Raw genomic sequence first — 13,598 nt, 5'->3', positions numbered from 1 at the left:
TTTCTTCGTCAAACTTTTATCTTGTTGGTTTTCTTCGTCATGAAACATGATGCATGCTGACGTTTCTCTCGTGAAACTTGTTCCACGTGAATTATTTCTTCAGGAAACTTAATGTATCTTGATTTGTGTCTTTGAAAAACTTGTTATATTTTTATTTCTTCTTCATAAAACTTCTTGTTTGTCGATTTTTCTCTTCGTGAAACATATTCACTGATTTTTAACTCTCATTGTGAAACCATTTTTTTTCCTGGAGCTTGTTGTTTGCTGATTTTGCCGATGAAACTTAATTTATCTTCATATTTTCTTCGTGAAACTTGTTGTATATTCTTATATCCTTTCGTAAAACTTAATTTGTCATGATATTTTTCGTCGAGAAGCTTGTTGCATGTTGGTTTTTTCTTTGTGAAAAATGATGCATGCTGATTTTTGTTCTTGAAACTTATTGCATGTGATTTTTTCTTCGAAAAACTTAATATGTCTTCATTTATATCTTCGAGAAACTGGTTATATTTTTAATTTATTTTTCATGAAAGTTGTTGCATGTTTGTTTTCTCTTCATTAAGCTTGTACGCCTCTTTCTTACATGCTACTAGGTTAGGGTAACCTAAGCAACCTAACTTACACACAGTAGGTAAAAAATAGGCGTAGAAGTTTCTCGTAGAGAAAAGTCAACATGCAACAAGTTCATGAAGAAGAAATAAAAATATAACAAGTTTTTCGAAGATATATATCAAAATGCATTCAGTTTTTTGAAGAATTAATTGACATGCAACAAGTGTCACTATAAAAATCAGCATGCATCATGTTTCACGAAGAAAAAACAAACATGCAATAAGTTTCAGGAAGAAAAATATCATGATAAATTAAGTTTCACCAAAGAATACATCAACACACAGCAAGTTTTACGAATCAATAATTTTCACGAAGAAAATAAGCATGCATCATGGTTCAGGAAGAAAAAAAGAACATGCGATAAGCTTCACGAATAAAAATATCATGATAAATCAACTTTCACAGAGGAGAAATTAAACTTACAGCAAGCTTCACGAAGACAAATATCAAGATAAATTAATTTTCATTAATAAAAAACCTGAATGCTACCAGTCCCACGAACAAAACCGGTTTCAAGATGAAAAAATCAATATAAAAGTTTCACAAAGAGAAAATAAGCATACAACAAGTTTCATGAAGAAGAAATAAAAATTTAAGCAGTTTCTTGAAGATGTAAATCAAGATACATTAAGTTTCTTGAAGAAATAATCCACATGCAGCAGGTTTCACGAACAAAACAACATGCAACAAGTTTCATGATGAAAAATATCATCGTAAATTAAGTTTCACAAAAGGATAAAAAATATATAACAAGTGTCACGAAGACAGATATCAAGTTAATTAAGTTCTACGAAGAAAAAGCAGCACGCAACAAGTTCCAGAACAAAACTGGTTTCATGATGAAAAATCTGGGCACATGTTTCACAGAAAGAAAGATCAACCTGCAAGAAGTTTTATGAAGAAGAAATAAAAATACAACCAGTTTCTTGAAGATATATATCAAGATACCTTAAGTTTCTTGAAGAAATAATCCATATGCAATAAGTTTCACGAATAAAATCAGCATGCACCATGTTTCATGAAGAAATAACCAGCATGCAAAAAGTTTCACAAGGAAATATATCATGATAAATTATGTTTAACGAAAGAATAAATCAAGATACACCAACTTTCACGAAGAAAATCATCAAGATAAATTGAGTTTCATGAATAAAAAAGTATGCAACAGGTTCCAAGAACAAGACCAGGTTTCACGAGAAAAAAAATCGATGTATATGTTTCACGAAGAGAAAAATCAACATACAAAATGTTTCACGAAAACGAAACGAAATGATGTCTTGGAAAAGGTCTTCAAGAAAAAATGTCTTAAAAACGTTTTGAAATATCTTGAAACGTCTTGATAAACGCCTTGAAGAAAAACATCTTAAAAAACGTCTTGAAATATCCGGAAACGTCTTGAAAAAGTGTTGAAGAAAAATGCTTTAAAAAATGTCTTGATATGTCTTGAAACGTCCTGAAAAAAATGTCTTGAAGAAAAATGTCTTGAAATGTCTTGAAACGTCTAAAAAAAACTTCTTGAAGAAAAATATCTTAATAAATTTCCCCTACTTTACTAGTGGAGTCTAACACGTCCTATTACGTAACAATAAAAAAACTATGATGTAACAACCAAATCCTATTACATAACAATCAAAGTAAACATTCCTCATTACATAATTAACCCCTGTATCTCTTAGAAAACATCCCCTATGACGTAACATTCAAAGAAATCCTGATTTGGCGCGGACACTGAAGGTTTTTAACACTCAAAGAAACTATGATGTAACAAGCAAAGCCCGTTATGTAACAACTGAAGAAATCATGATTTGGCGGAACTCTCATAGGGTTTTAAAGCAATTAACCCATGCTTCGCTTAGAAAACATTTCCTATAACATAACATGCACCTACTGGTTGACATGGAATAATTGGATAGGGATGCGTTTAAAAGCAGGCATAGGGCTGCGTTTAAAAGAAGGAATAAGGCTGCGTTTGAATCGATTGGGCCTTAACTACTGGCATAACTTACAACCCTTGCCCTGAGGGCTTTGAGGGGTGGCGGTGGCATCTCCAAATACATCATTACTGGGCCTTTCTACTACGTGAAACAAAATGCCTATCTATAAATTTTGATTGGATGTCTTTGAGGAAATGATGGGTGTGGGTGTCTGGTTGCTCTTCAATCCCTTTTGAATTCAGAAAGGATATTAGAATCAAATCCAATCAAATGAGCCTTTTTAGAAGTTTCTGTTTCCTTCTATATTAAGTGTCATGGTCTAAAACAAATAAAAAAAACATCGTGCCACGTCGCTCTTTACTTAGGCAGCGCTATTGTGCTGCCTATGATATATATATATATATATATATATATATATATATATATATATATATATATATATATATATAAATTTTTTTTCATATATAATATATATAATATGATGTATATTATAATATATATATATATATATATATATATATATATATATATATATATATATATATATATATATACATATATATATATATGTATATATATATATATCTATTTATATAAAACTTAAATAAAAAAACTAGTTTTTTTAACTGAAAGTAAGGAGCGACATTAGAACTTAAAACGAACAGAAATTACTCCGTATATGAAATGGGTTGTCCCCTCCGCAGTCCCTCGCTCTTTACGCTAAAGTTTTTAATTGTTTTAAAAAGTAGAATTGTGGCAAAGAGTCAAACTTTAGCGTAAAGAGCGAGGGTTTTAACTTTAGCGTTTAGCGTAAAATTCCGTTTTTTAGAGTTCCGTTTACTATTGAGCCGGGTCGCTCCTTACTACAGTTCTTTACCACGAACTATTTGAAAAGAAAATAATTCGGTATTTCGGGGCTCTTGACATTATTACTCCTTTGCGGAAGTTAGGCTCAAAATTGGAAAAGGATTATATTTTTTCTCTGGCCCCTTCCACCTCTTAGTTCGTTTATTTTCCCGTTAGTTTTCACCTGTTTTCGCTTTATAGTTGTGTTATCTCTTAGCAGTTCTTTCGTTAGTTGAGTTATGGTTGTGGTATATATGTTTTATCGCTCGTATAGTTGGGTTATTTTCAAATTATACTCCATAATAGAGAGGCTCCGAACACCCAACATTGTATATTAAGCTCTGAATTTGACGTTTTTTTCTAACGTGACCAGATTCGTCCTGCGCCCTTTTCATTGAATTTTTTTCCTCCATGACATATTTCTCCAAGGAAAGATCCTCCCACATAGCCCCCTCCCTCAACCCTACCCCCAAAACCAAAAAAATCCCCCTGAAAACGTCTGTACACTTCCCAAAAACCATTATTATATGTAAACACTGGTTGAAGTTTGTAACTTGCAGCCCCTCCCCCAGGGACTGTGGGGGAATAAGTCATCCCCAAATACATAGTTATTATGATTTTCAACTATGCTGAACAAAATAGCTATCTCAAAAATTTGATCCGTTGACTTTGGGAAAAAAATGAGCGTGGGAGGGGGCCTAGATGCCCTCCAATTTTTTTGGTCACTTAAAAAGGGCACTAGAACTTTTCATTTCCGTTAGAATGAGCCCTCTTGCGACATTCTAGGACCACTTAGTCGATACGATGACCCCTGGGGATAAAAAAAAAAAAAAAAAATCAAACAAACAAATAAACACGCACCCGTGATTTGTCTTCTGGCAAAAAATGCAAAATTCCACATTTTTGCAGATAGGAGCTCGAAACTTCTACAGTAGGGTTCTCTGATACGCTGAATCTGATGGTGTCATTTTCGTTAAGATCCAACGACTTTTAGGGGGTGTTTCCCCCTATTTTCCTAAATAAGGCAAATTTTCTCAGGCTCGTAACTTTTGATGGGTAAGACAAAACATGATGAAACTTATATATTTAAAATCAGCATTAAAATGCAATTCCTTTGATGTGGCTATTGATATCAAAATTCAATTTTTTAGAGTTTTGGTTACTATTGAGCCGGATCGCTCCTTACTACAGTTCGTTACCACGAACTGTTTGATAAGTTGTCTGTGTTCCCACAGTTTTGTCCCTGTGTCCCGGTCGTCATTTATATTCCCTGTGTCCCGGTCGTCATTTGTATCCCGGTGTCCCGGTCTGTATATACATTCGTTTTTGAAATGGTATATGATGAAATAAATTTTTGTGTTTTTCCCCTTTTTTTATTTTTATTTTTTTTTGGTTTTTACCTTTTTTTTTTAGTTTTTTAGTTTTTTTTCTTTTTCTTTTTAGTTTTTTTTTTGGTTTTTACTTTTTTTTAGTTTATTTAGTTTTTTTCTTTTTTCTTTTTAGTTTTTTTTTTATTTTTATTTTTTTAGTTTTGTTTTTCTCCTTTATTTTTCATTTTTTTCCTTTTTTTTATTTTTTTCTTTTTTAGTTTTTTTAGTTTTTTAGCTTTTTTAGTTTTTTTATTAGTTTTTATTTTCTTTTTAGTTTTTTGTAGTTTTTACCTTTTTTTTTAGTTTTTTTTTACTTATGACCTGGTCTACATTTATACTCCCTGTGTCCTGGTCGTCATTTGTGTGCCGGTGCTTTGTTGATGGTGATTGCTAATCGAACATTCCTTGTGTCCCGGTCGTCATTTGTGTCCCGGTGCTTTGTTGATGGTGATTGCTAATCGAACATTCCTTGTGTCCCGGTCGCTTTCTCTTTGAGTGTCCCGGTCGTCATTTATATTCCCTATGTGCCGGTGTCCCGGTCGTCATTTGTGTCCCGATGTCCCGGTCTGTAATTTCGTCAGTCGAAAACATGACGTCAGTCAACACACATCTATATATATAAAAATAAGTTGTCTGTGTGTGTGTGGGTCTGTCGGGTGACGTCATGTTTGTGTGTTGACTGACGTCATGAAGTTAGTTGTCGTCATTTTTGTTATGACGGTGACGTCATTAAAGGTATTTAAGACATGCGTTCACGGAGAAATCTATTAATGTTTAACTGTAAAATGACTGATGAACTTACAATGGCAACAGCCGAGGAAGATGCTCAAAGAGTCTATGCCAAAAAACTTGCTGCTGATAGAGAAAGTAAGAAAAGAAAGCGTGCCGAGGAATCAAAAGAACAGCAAGAAAACAGGCTTGAGGCTGATAGAGAAAGAAATAACAGAAAGCGTGCCGAGGAACTACCAGAGAAACGCGAAACCAGACTTGCTGCTAAAAGAGAAAGTGAAAAAAGAAGGCATGCCGAGGAACTACCAGAGCAACATGAAACCAGACTTGCTGCTAAAAGAGAAAGTGAAAAAAGAAGGCATGCCGAGGAACTACCAGAGCAACATGAAACCAGACTTGCTGCTAAAAGAGAAAGTGAAAAAAGAAGGCGTGCCGAGGAATCACAAGAACAGCCAGGAATCAGGCTTGCTGCTGATAGAAAAAGTAAGAAAAGAAGGCGTGCCGAAGAATCAGAGCAACCTGAAAGTTATTGCCTGGCATTCAGGTACAGCCCAGTCGATGATTATAGCTTGAGTAGATATGTTCAAATCGGAACTATGTCTAAAATTTGTCCCTATTGCAAGGCCTTGAAATTCAATGGTGAAACAATGGGAATGTGTCGCGCCTCAGGAAAAGTTATACTTCCTCTATTGCCTGCACCACCAGAGCCATTGAAGACTTTCCTTACTGGAACTACGTCAGAATCTAAGCGTTTTTTTTTTATCACAAATCAGAAAATATAACTCATGTTTCCAAATAACGTCGTTTGGAGCCCAAATCGAAAATCCAGATCAATTTATGTCTACTTTCAAAGTAAAAGGGCAAATTTATCATAGAGCAGGGTCCCTTCTACCATTCTCAGGCGAGAATCTGATACGCATAAAATTGTTATTTCCGCTGACAAAACGCCTCCAGGCCAACATGTGCGTAGATACAATGCTCCAACTATCGACGAAGTGGCAATCGTTATGGTTGATGATCAGTTTTTACCTCGAGATATTATTCTTCATAAGCAAAACGCTCAGTTGTTAAGAATTGCTGAAACTCATCGATGCTACGATGCCCTACAATATCCTATCATTTTTTGAGATGGAGCCGACGGCTATCACTTTAATATTAAATTGATGAATCCAGCCACTAACAAAGAAATGAATAAGAAATGCAGTGCAATGCATTATTATTCCTATAGACTAACGATTCGGTAGGATGAAGAAAATTATATTTTAAAATGCCGTCAATTGTTTTACCAATACGTCGTTGATATGTATGCTAAAATTGAATCAGAACGTTTGCTATATATCCGACTGAATCAGACCAAGCTCCGCTCTGAACAAAACATTCATTTACGAGATGCAGTCGTAAATGACGGTAATACCACAAACGTTGGAAGATTAACAATTTTACCTTCGTCATATGCTGGCAGTCCCTCTCATATGCATGAATATGCTCAAGATGCTATTGCGTATGTTCGTCTCTATGGTCGTCCAGATTTATTTATTACATTTACATGTAATCAATCTTTTGGACGAGATACAGCAGCTTTTACTTCAAGGACAATCGGCGGTTCATAGACATGACATTACGGCCCGTGTCTTCCGGCAAAAGTTGAAATCACTGATAAACTACATAGTAAAACTTGAAGTGTTTGGGTCAGTGCGATGCTGGATGTACTCAGTGGAATGGCAAAAACGAGGTTTGCCACACGCACATATACTAATCTGGCTACATAAAAAAATTACTTCCAACGAAATTGATGATGTGATTTCCGCTGAAATACCTGATGAAAATGTCGATAAGGGGTTACATGATATTATTGTAAAAAATATGATACATGGACCTTGTGGTGCACTGAACGAAAATTCACCATGCATGGCCAAAGGAGGGTGCACAAAGCAATATCCTCGACTTTTAGTATCCAACACAATTACTGGCAATGATGGTTACCCACAATATAGAAGAAGATCTACTGAAGATGGCGGTAAAACAGCAATAATAAAGAAGCGTAACGGTACCACCATCGAAGTAGATAACCAGTGAGTTGTTCCATATTCCCCATTATTATCAAAAACATTTAATGCACACATAAATGTTGAATACTGTAACTCCGTAAAGGCAATCAAATACATATGTAAATACGTCAACAAAGGCAGTGACATGGCAGTTTTTGGCTTGCAGCCCGAAATCAAAGATATCGACGAAATCGTTCAATATCAGGCTGGAAGATACATAAGCAGTAATGAAGCTGTTTGGCGAATTCTTTCATTTCCGATACATGAACGTAGTCCAGCTGTTGTTCACTTAGAGGTACATTTACAGAATGGTCAACGTGTTTAAATCTCGGAAACCAACGTGCAAAAAAGAGCCCTGAATCCACCGGATACAAAGTTAACCTCTTTCTTTCCGCTTTACAAAAATGATTCTTTTGCAAAAAAACTGCTGTATACTGAAGTGCCTTCGTATTACACGTGGAATACTAAAAATAAAGTATTTGAACGTCGAAAACAGGGTAAGTCAGTCGAAGGCCAACCTACCATCTTCAAACATACCACGATAGGAAGACTCCACACCGTTCACCCCAATCAACATGAATGCTTCTTTCTATGCCTGCTTTTGGTGAATATACCCGGTCCGACATCCTTTGAGTATTTGAGAACTGTAAACGGTACTATACATGACACTTACCGTAGTGCATGCCAAGCTCTGAATTTATTGGAGAATGACCAACACTGGGATAACTGCATCAATGACGCGTGCGAAAAGTCAACTCCAAGTCAAATTCGTGCATTGTTTGGCATCATTTTAACAACTTGCTCTCCTTCAGCTCCTACAGAGTTATGGGAAAAATATAAGTCAAAAATGTCCGAAGATATACTCCATCGAAAACAGTTAGTGACGTCAGATATGACTTTTGATTTTACATCAGAAATTTATAACTACACTTTAGTTATTATCGAAGATTTGTGCGTACGTATGGCAAACAAACCTCTTCAGGATTTGGGAATGCCTTCACCTAACCGTATCGCTGCTGTTTCGACATGTGTAGAATGGGATCGTGAACAAAGTTACAGTACGGTAAAACGTTTGTGATAAAACTGATTCTGGCATCAATTCGATCAAAATATTATATAGCGTTGGCAATTGCGTCGTCAGGAATAGCCGCAACATTGCTGCCTGGTGGAAGAACTGCTCATTCCGCTTTGAAATTGCCTCTGAATTTGCATTCTACAGAAACTCCACGTGCAATATTTCCAAATCATCTGGGATGGGTAAAGTATTGCAGCAATGAAAACTTATTATTTGGGATGAGTGCACAATGGCACACAAAAAATCGCTCGAGGCTCTGGATCAATGCTTGAAGGATTTGCGTGGGAAGTCGAAACCCTTTGGCAGCACATTAATATTGCTTGCGGGAAATTTCAGGCAAACATTACCTATAATACCTAGATCAACCCCTGCAGACGAAATGAATGCTTGCCTGAAAAATTCTAATTTATGGGCACACGTAAAAACATTAAAATTAACTACAAATATGCGAGTCCGATTGCAAAACGATGACTCTGGTCAAACATTTTCAGATCAATTGCTGGCAATTGGAAACGGAAAGCTCCCATTAGACTCAATTTCAGGACGTATACAACTACCTGCTGATTTCTGTAATTTAGTGACGTCCAAAAATGAATTGATTGAAAAAGTATTTCCGAATATTCTAAACAATTATAAAAATAATAAATGGCTAAGTGAAAGAGCGATTCTTGCACCCAAAAATATAGACCTCCACGAAATCAACAATATTGTTTTGACCAAGATTCGAGACCAGGCAGTCCTTTACAAGTCAGTCGACACAGTTTTGGAACCAAATGAAGCAGTTAATTATCCATCTGAATTTTTAAATTCCTTGGATCTTTCAGGGTTTCCACCACACGTGCTACAACTAAAAATAGGCGCACCAATAATACTTTTAAGAAATATCAACCCACCAAAGTTTTGCAATGGCATGCGACTTGCCGTAAAAAAAAACAATGGAATACCTAATAGAGGCCACAATCTTGACAGGGCCTTTTGAGGGTGAGGCTGTTCTTATTCCTCGCATTCCCATGATTCCAACGGATCTGCCTTTTCAATTTAAAAGATTGCAATTCCCAATTCGATTAGCATTTGCAATCACCATTAACAAAGCTCAAGGTCAATCATTAGAAAAATGTGGTATAGATCTTAATACTGATTGTTCTTCCCATGGACAATTGTACGTTGCATGTTCGAGGGTCGGTAAACCTGACAATCTATTTATATGCAGCGACAATTGGACAGCGAAGAATGTTGTATATTCGCAAGTTTTACGCAATTAATTTGTATTGTATCTATATATCTATTTATCTATCTATATAAAAACGAGTTGTGTGTATGCATGTTTGTTTGTTTGTAAAAAGAGCGTTTTCATATGACGTCATTATTAGTACATAATCCTTTGTATATGCACAGACAATGGGAAAGCCAAGAATGTTGTATATTCGCAAGTTTTACGTAGTTTAAAACACATATATAAATCTATCTATATTCATAGGTGGTACACAGGGACACAACTACAATGGCGTGTAACTAATATGGCGCGTAACAAATTACGCGCGCGGGGGGGGGGCTTGGGGGGGAGCGCGAAGCACTCCCACCAACTATTTGTTGGGGTCTACCAACAGCTAGTCTATCTATATATATATAAAAATAAGTTGTCTGTGTGTCTGTCGTGTGACGTCATGTTTGTGTGTCGACTGACGTCATGTTTGTCGACTGACGAAATTACAGACCGGGACATCGGGACACAAATGACGACCTGGACACCAGGACATAGGGAATACAAATGACGACCGGGACACTCAAAGAGAAAGCGACCGGTACACAGGGAATATTCGATTAGCAATCACCATCAACAAAGCACGGGGACACAAATAACGACCGGGACACAGGAAATATAAATGACGACCGGGACACTCAAAGAGAAATTACATACCAGGACACCGGGACACAAATGACGACTGGGACACAAATGACGACTGGGACACAAATGACGACTGGGACACCGGGACACAGGGAATATAAATGACGACGAGGACGCTCAAAGAGAAATTACAGACTGGGACACTGGGACGCAAATGACGACCGGGATACAGGGAATATAAATGACGACCGGAACACAGGGACACAACTACAAGGGGGATGCCAGGGGCACAGGGGGATATATAAATGACGACGAGGACACAGGGAATGTTCGATTAGCAATCACCATCAACAAAGCTCAAGGGCAATCATTAGAATAATCAGTTATAGATCGTAATACGGATTGTTTTTCCCATGGACAATTTTATGTTGCATGTTCAAGAGTCAGTAAACCTGACAATCTTTTTATATGCACAGACAATGGGACATTGAAGAATGTTGTATATTCGCAAGTTTTACGTAGTTAAAAACATATATATATATATATATATATATATATATATATATATATATATATATATATATATATATATATATATCTCTTTCTATATTCACAGGTGGGACACAGGGACACAAATACAATGGCGCGTAACTAATATGGCGCGTAACGACTTACGCGCGTGGGGGGGCTTGGGGGGGGGGGTGCGAAGTGCCCCCACCAACTAGGTGTTGGGGCGGTGCTTCGCGCCACCCCAACAGCTAGTATATATATATATATATATATATATATATATATATATATACTAGCTGTTGGGGTGGCGCTTCGCGCCACCCCAACACCTAGTTGGTGGGGGCGCTTCGCGCCCCCCCCAAGCCCCCCCGCGCGCGTAAGTCGTTACGCGCCATAATAGTTACGCGCCATTGTAGTTGTGTCCCTATGTCCCACCTGTGAATATAGATATATATATATATATATATGGTTTTAACTACGTAAAACTTGCGAATATACAACATTCTTTGCTGTCCCATTGTCTTTGCATATAAATAGATTGTCAGGTTATCCCCCTGTTTCCCCCGGTGTCCCCGTTGTAGTTGTGTCCCTGTGTCCCGGTCGTCATTTATATTCCCTGTGTCCCGGGTCCTGGTCATCATTTGTATCCGGGTGTCCCGGTCTGTATATACATTCGTTTTTTAGTTTTGTTTTTCTCCTTTATTTTTTTCCTTTTTTTTTCTTTTTTAGCTTATTTAGATTTTTAGATTTTTTAGTTTTTTTTATTAGTTTTTAGTTTTTATTTCTTTTTAGTTTTTTTGTCCCGGTCGTCATTTATATCCCCCTGTTTCCCCCGGTGTCCCCGTTGTAGTTGTGTCCCTGTGTCCCGGTCGTTATTTATATTCCCTGTGTCCCGGTCGTCATTTGTATCCCGGTGTACCGGTCTGTATATACATTCGTTTTTTAGTTTTGTTTTTCTCCTTTATTTTTTTCCTTTTTTTTTCTTTTTTAGTTTATTTAGATTTTTAGATTTTTTAGTTTTTTTATTAGTTTTTAGTTTTTTTTTCTTTTTAGTTTTTTTGTAGTTTTTACCTTCTTTTTAGTTTTGTTAATTTTTTTTTTTACTTGTGTCCTGGTCGTCATTTATACTCCCTGTGTCCCGGTGCTTTGTTGATTGCTAATCGAACATTCCTTTTGTCCTGGTCGCTTTCTCTTTGAGTGTCGTCATTTATTTTTTTCTTTTTTAGTTCTTTTAGTTTTTACCTTTTTTAGTTTTTTTTTAGTTTTTAGTTTTTTTAGTTTTTTACCTTTTTTTAGTTTTTTTAGTTTTTTAGCTTTTTTATTTTTTTTATTAGTTTTTAGTTTTTTTGTAGTTTTTGCCTTTTTTTTTAGTTTTTTGTCCTGGTCGCTTTCTCTTTGAGTGTCGTCATTTATTAGTTTTTTCCTTTTTTTTTTTAGTTTTTTATTGGTTTTTACCTTTATTTTAGCTTATTTTTCAGTTTTTTCCTTTTTTTTAGTTTTTTTTTATTTTTTATTTTTTTTAGTTTTTTACCTTTTTTTAGTTTTTTTAGTTTTTTTAGTTTTTTAGCTTTTTTACTTTTTTTATTAGTTTTTAGTTTTTTTTTGTAGTTTTTGCCTTTTTTTAGTTTTTTCAGTTTTTTTTTAGTTTTTTATTGGTTTTTACCTTTATAGTTTTTTTAGTTTTTTAGCTTTTTTATTTTTTTTATTAGTTTTTAGTTTTTTTTGTAGTTTTTGCCTTTTTTTAGTTTTTTCAGTTTTGACGTCACCTAATCCAGTTTTTTCAGGTGACGTCACCTGACACATCCATCCACACATCCATCCACACATCCACAGACAGACAACTTATTTTTATATATATAGATATATATATATATATATATATATATATATATATATATATATATATATATATATATATATATATATATATATATATATATATTAATTCAACACTCCCCTTAACATTCTTTGAAAGACTCACCTGAATATCCTTCATCTTCTTGGAAAATAAAATTCAAACATGCATACCTTTCTCAATAGCATATACTGTGTGTAAACAATGAACGAATTGTCTTACAGCCTACTACTTACAGCCCTTGTCCTGAGGACTGTCTGGAGGTTGACATCCCCAATACTGGTCCTTTCAACAATGCTAGACAAAATCGCTGTCTTAAAATTTCAAACATACATGTTTTGGGGAATAATAGGCTAGGGGGAGGGGGGCTGACGTCCCTCGACTCACTTTTGATTCTTAAAAGTTGACTCTAAATTACGTTTAAAATGTTTTAACTTTAATAAATCAAGAATTTTTTAAACTTTAAGGAATACATATCAGTATAAGTATAATAAACTGACAATCCACAGCCATTTTTCAAACAGTTCGTGGTAACGAACTGTAGTAAGGAGCGACCCGGCTCAATAGAAACCAAAAATCTAAAAAATGGAATTTTGAGAACAATAGCTACATCAAAAGAATCGCATTTTAATGCTGATTTTAAATATATAAGTTTCATCAAGTTTAGTCTTACGCTCCAAAAGTTACGAGCCTGAGAAAATTTGTGTTATTTTAGAAAATAGGGGGAAACACCCCCTAAAAGTCATAGAACTAAAAAGTCATTCAGCGTATCA

This window comes from Artemia franciscana, chromosome 17 (assembly GCF_032884065.1).
Source record: "Artemia franciscana chromosome 17, ASM3288406v1, whole genome shotgun sequence".
Lineage (NCBI taxonomy): Eukaryota > Metazoa > Arthropoda > Branchiopoda > Anostraca > Artemiidae > Artemia > Artemia franciscana.
This window is presented reverse-complemented; position numbering follows the sequence as displayed.